This window comes from Lonchura striata, chromosome Z, assembly GCF_046129695.1.
Source record: "Lonchura striata isolate bLonStr1 chromosome Z, bLonStr1.mat, whole genome shotgun sequence".
Classification (NCBI taxonomy): domain Eukaryota; kingdom Metazoa; phylum Chordata; class Aves; order Passeriformes; family Estrildidae; genus Lonchura; species Lonchura striata.
In genome coordinates, this window is record NC_134642.1 from 75,099,754 (window position 1) to 75,105,753 (window position 6,000).

The following is a 6,000-nucleotide window of genomic DNA, read 5'->3' on the forward strand; positions in this document are numbered from 1 at the left end:
AATATGAAGTGGGGTGCACTTCTGTAATACTAACCTCATTTTCACCCCACGAGTTACTTCAGTGCAAGCTCTCACACAATTAAAAATCCTAGCCTACTGGACAGAAAAATAAATTAATATTTCATCTAAAATATTAAGTGAGCTTGCCACAAATATAGGTAGTATCTGTCATGCAGTTCTGCAAAACAGAGCAGCTGCCACTAATTTACTTCTTCTAGCCCAAGGTCATAGTTGTGAAGAATTTGAAGGAATGTGCTGTATGAACTTATCTGATCACTCTACATCTATCCATAAGCAAATACGAAAATTGACCGAGCTAACTCAACAGTTAAAGGTAGAGGATATATTAGGTTTAAAAAGATAGCTAAAAGGATTGGGGATCGGACCATAGTTAAGAGACATTATCAAATACGGCATAATAGTTCTAAGCATAATTGTGATACTTCTGTTTGTTTTGCCCTGTGTGTTTACTTGCTTGCAAGGCTTGATGCAGCAGCCTTTGCAGAAAATGCTGAATGCACACCTTCTTGTCCAAAAGGAAAACGGGGGAGATGAAGAGAGCCTGACAGAGGAATGGTTGAACGACAAGGGACATGATACTGTAAAGTTAATCCAAATAGGGAGGGCTACGTGACTGCTGCAAAGTTCGCATGGCCCTGAAGAATAGATGATGTGCAGAAAGCAGGATATTGAAATTGCTTAGTATGTAGAAGTAGATAGAGAAGAACAAAGGGGTACTAAGCTGTTCTAACTGCAAGGCCAGCCGGACAGGCATGTATCGATCATAACGATACTTTTAAGATAATAGTACAAGTCACATAGCAACCAATCATGAACTTGGCTTTTGCAATATGTATGAGCTAATTAACGAACATATATAAACTATGTAATCTGTTACAATAAACTGAGACTTGATGATCATGATATCATGAGTCTTGTCTCCCGCGGCATTTTCCTCTAACATGCATGTGTACCAGGTAACTGGGCTGGGCTTGGTGTATCGCTGTAGAGCCCCAGGAGCTCTGCTCCCACTCGGCTGAATGTTAGCACATGGGCACCAGCCCTGGGCAGGAGCCAGTACAGGGCCCCTCCTGCAGGAGAAGGGATCAGGCCCTGCTCTGTAACTTTCATTTTGGCCACTTCTGTGAACAGGTAAGAAAGGTCAAAATGAAACTTTTCCCAGCTATTTCCGTCTGCTTTATCTTTTTAGGCACCAGAACTCTGGGTCACAGATGGCCTGGGTGTGTGCTGAGCAGTGCAGTCCCCATGAAGTCCTTGGTTTCCCCACAAGTTGCCATGCCTTGTTCCCAGGTGTGCCCAGCTCTGACAGGAGCAAGAGTCTGCAGCGCCGTGCCCTGCTCAGCCAGGGCTGTCTGGCACAGAGCAGCAGCAGCGCCAGCACCTTTCAATCCACTCCTTCCTTATCTTCTCCTGGGACACAGAATCCTCTGGAAATCAGCACCACCAGTCGTCTTCCCAGCTCGGAGCAGCTCCTACTGGCAGGCAGATGCTGCCAGTTTGACTGCTTTCAAAGGGGAATAAAGGCAGAGATGTACATGCTCAGGAGCCCTGGGCATATCCAATAAATGTGCAAACATGTGGGAGATTTGTCAGGAATTGTTTCAGCTGTTATGCCAACAGTGCCTTCTCTCCTGGTTCTGTGTGTTATAGATGAGTCATGTAACAGTTGGCTCTCACTGTTAAGAGGTAGATATTATGGGGATGTAAAAATGTATAGTGATGTTATTGTAATACATCCTCCCAGAGTCCTATTTCCCCTGCCCCTTGCAATAGCCTTGGTAGTCAGGGGTTTTGGGGAGGGCTGGCTTGTGACCAGGAGGTGTGGGTGGCGTAGCAACACCTGACCTCCAATAAGAATGTAAGAAAGGAATCTCCACCAGTGGATGGCAAAACTTTGACAAAACTTTGGAGGGGTTAAGGGTATAAAAGGCAGAGCATCCATTCTATAGATGTGCTGCTTGTAATGGTCAGAGACTCCCAGTGCTGCAAATTTTCCTTATTCAGTCCTTTGTTAAGATTTAATAAACATTTAAATTTTTTAAAAGTAAGCGTTGTTTCTCAGAAGTGCAATGCTTTGGGCCGTTTTCTTGGTCTGGTTTCCTTTGCTTGGGTCCCATCTGAGTGCTCAGTTGGGGTACAAGGTATAGGTGTTTGGTGCACTCCTGGAGTTACTCTTGGATTCCTTGAACAACAGGGTTTGGCCACAAAGTGAATTTGTGCTGCTTTGTGACAGAGAAGAACTTCCCCGGTTATTTTGCGTTTGCTGTACGGAAGGGTGGTTATTGCTCTGCATAAATTCACAGGCCAATATAGAGTGCTTGCACTGTGATGTCAGGGCATGGTTGCCATGTGGTCATGGTGACAGCAGAAGGTTGTCTTGGTGCACGGAAGGCCTCAGTGTCAGAGCAACCCTAGGGCTTGCTCAGTGCAGGAGCATCCTCCTGGTTGAGGCGCTTGTCAGTGAGAGCTGCCCACTGACAAGAGCCTTGTTTTTTCTAGTGTTGGACAAATCTGCACAGCAGTGCTACAATGATTGAGCAACTTGCTGCTGCAGCTTTCACAGCTTATGGCGTTGTTTATTCTGGCTATTACCTCACTAACCTGGCATGTAAGTAGAGGTTTTCCCTGGGTGTACCCGAACCTGGCTTCTGTATGTCTTCCTGCTCTTTGTTAGTGCCTGAGTTATTTTAAAACAGAAAGAACACTAGGGTGCCACTGGTTTGGTAAAGCTCCTGTCAAGGCATCCAGGTACAAGGGGATTTCTGCAGCCACAGGGGCAGCATTTGCAAGGGAACCTGCAGGGGTTCTTTTCCCTCCACGGGAGAGTCTGAGGCAGCAGAGTCTGTCTTTTCCTCAGTTTGCTGGGACATGCAAGACAGCTTTGAAAATGTAAACTGGAGACCTTCTTGGAAGGCCTTCTAACAACTGTGCAGTATTTCCCAGAATTCAGGGAAAGCTTCTTTCTTTCTACATTTTGTCATGAAAGGATTTGACTGTCTAACTTGAGCCTTGACTGAGTGTTAAATAGTGATTCCCTTTGCAAGGAAGAGCAAACTCCAAAGCAGTGAGTGTCTGCTCCTGGAACTTGGAGCTGCTGCTGTGTTGTGTCACAATAGAGCCTGCCCCATCAGAGTGGAATTTTGGAAAAGCTTTTCTGGGCAACTGTTTCCAGCAAGTTAATGAGAAGTTGTGCATGCATCTGATTAAAAAAAACCCTAGGTACCAGAAGGAGAGGATTTTTAAAAGAGGTGTTATGTGTTTGGTAGAACAGGAGCATTGAGTGTTAGAGAACAATTTGCATTTTCTTCATCATGTTTGTGTTCATTTAATGGCTAAACAGGCCAAAGGGTAGGCATGCCCAAGAATATTATCTGGATCTCTTGCTGGTTGTATGAATGAAATGTGTCTGCTGAAGGGATGTTGTGAAAGGGAAAACTCTCTGTTCGTGGTGCTTGTTCTGTGGGTTTCACCAGCCCAGACAATTTTCTCACAGCATCTGGTTCATTTTCCCTTGCCTACTACAGGTCACCTGAAGCATGTATTCAGCGGTGCTGGTCCTAAGGTGAGTAAGAAAGGAACATTTCATGTTTGTGCTGTTTGGCAATTGCAGAGTAAGCTGTGTGCTTAGCCAGAACCAGTAGGCTGTAGAGGGCCAGGCATGCAGGCTGAAAGAAAATCCATTTTCAGGCATTCCACAACAAATACAAAGGCATAGCTGGATATTTCCTAATTTCCAACTCAGAGCCTTGAAGACCTACAAACTCAGTTTTGCAGAGAGTTGAATAAGCCCATTTTAATGAAGTCACAGCAACTTAGATTCCTATCCTTATAAAACTTCATGATACTTCCTTAGAAGATGTGGTTGTAGAATTAGAAGGACAATTTAATGCGGTATTTGCAGTCAAACGGGCAATTTTGTGGCTGGGCAGCTGCGTGGGCCAAAGGAGCCCGGGGTGCTGGTCAAGAGCAGCTGAAGGTGGCCAGCGCTTGGCCACATAGCCAAGAAGGCCAAGGGCATCCTGGCCTGTGTCAGCAGCAGTGGGGCAGCAGGAGCAGGGCAGTGACCGTCCCCCTGGGCTGGGCAGCGCTGCGGCCAGAGCTGGGAGTGTGTGTCCACTTTCTGCCCGGTCGGTCTGCATCTCACAAAACAGGATGGGACCCGGACTGGTTGCAGACTTAGCATTTATTATGTCTGTATCCTCCAAGCAAAAAGCCAGAGACACAGAGAAATGAACATCCATGCAAATCTAGATCAAAGGCAAGATGGCAGTTGATGCAAAGCCTTTTTCTACATATTCTTTGAACCTATAACATAAAAGAAAAGGTGCAGAGTCATTATACCCTAACCAATAAGAAAAGGACCCATGTGGGTTTAACATTACCAGAAGGACTTCTATGAACCTCAAACGATATAGAGTAATTCATTATATAAGACTGAAACTTTTTCTATTTTTGCAAAGCATATATCTAGGACTTTTGACATCTCAAACTATCACTAAGTTCTTGTTCTTTCTTGCTCCTTATGATAAATATAAATGAATTCACTTGGTTCTTATTTTCCTAGCTTCCCATGAGAAGGTTTTGAAATTTCCCAGCCTTTTTCAGCTTTATGTCTACTTTCTGGGGCCTTTTTGCACTTTCTAAAGTTTTTTACCTTTTATATATTCCTACAATTCCCCCTCTCTTTTTAAATAAACTATTTTTGACTTGTCACTTATTTATTACTTTGTGTTCCATAGCTTTACTACTGCATATATTTATTCATGTAGGAAAAAAGTTATAAACTTTTTACATGAAGGTACTTTTGTTTTTGTTTGTTTTAAGCTCTATAATTCTAAGTTAAACCATTCTTAATGTTGGGTAAAGTTAGGTTTAGTATCTGTATTAGGTTCTGATAAATTTTGACTTTTTTAAGGCCTCAATGTAAAGGTTAAATTTGTGAGTGACTTTAATTGTTTTTGCTGAGGTTTTGTGAATTGTCTATAATTTTTTAAAATTTTTTTCTTTTGGAAAATAAAAACTTTTTTGATGAGTTTGTAATTTGTTGTGAATAATGAAGTGTATGTGGTATTAATATTAATATTCTAATAACAAGATTTTACTGAACTTGTAAAGTTCTTTTGATTAAGGAGTTAAGCTCTACTTCCTGAATAAATTGTTTAACTATGTTTCTTTATTTTTAATTGTAGATTGTAGAGTTTTTAAGTTTTTGTATATTTTTGTGAATGGATTTAGAATGATTAGACAAATTTATGTAGCACATTCTTTTGAATTCTTTTCAACTCTGTTTATGTGTTAGAAAAGAAAATTAACTGTTGTTTGATTTTGGAATTTGTTGGACACTGCTGATGTCAGTCTGCGTGTTACTGAGCGCACTGGATGTGGTATTTGTTTGTTTAGTTAATATTTAATCTTGTCTATTTGTCTTAATGTTTTTTCTGAAGCAATTGTAGGTAAGAAGAAGCTTGTTGAAATATTTTGTGGTTTTTTTTGAAAGACTGAAATTACTGCTGTAATTTTTTGGGTATATATGAATAGATCTTTTGTCTTTTCTTGTCTTTTTTGAAACTGTTTTAGTACTAGGTGTTATTACAGTGAGTGTGCTAATGTTACATGGTTTGTCTTTAGGGTATGATAGAATGTTTTGCTATGTTTTATTTCTACAAATGAACTAATAACATTTTGGTAATTTCCGTGGATATTTGTTAACTTTAGATTTTTATCTACAGTGTATGAGTAATTGCACTAAAGCCTTAAATTTTTGTATTCATAGTAAGAGTGAATAGCACTGTATTTTGGAGAATTATTTTTTTTCTAATTGTTTCTTGAAAATGTGACACGGAAATTTATTGCTAAGGAACTACGGATCTTTAATTCTTGGGGTTCTGAACTTGTTTTGAGGAGTTGTTTGGTCTAGAGGCTTTAATCCCATGTGCGATTGTTTCTATTAGTAATTTCACTTAGCTTGTTGTTAAATCA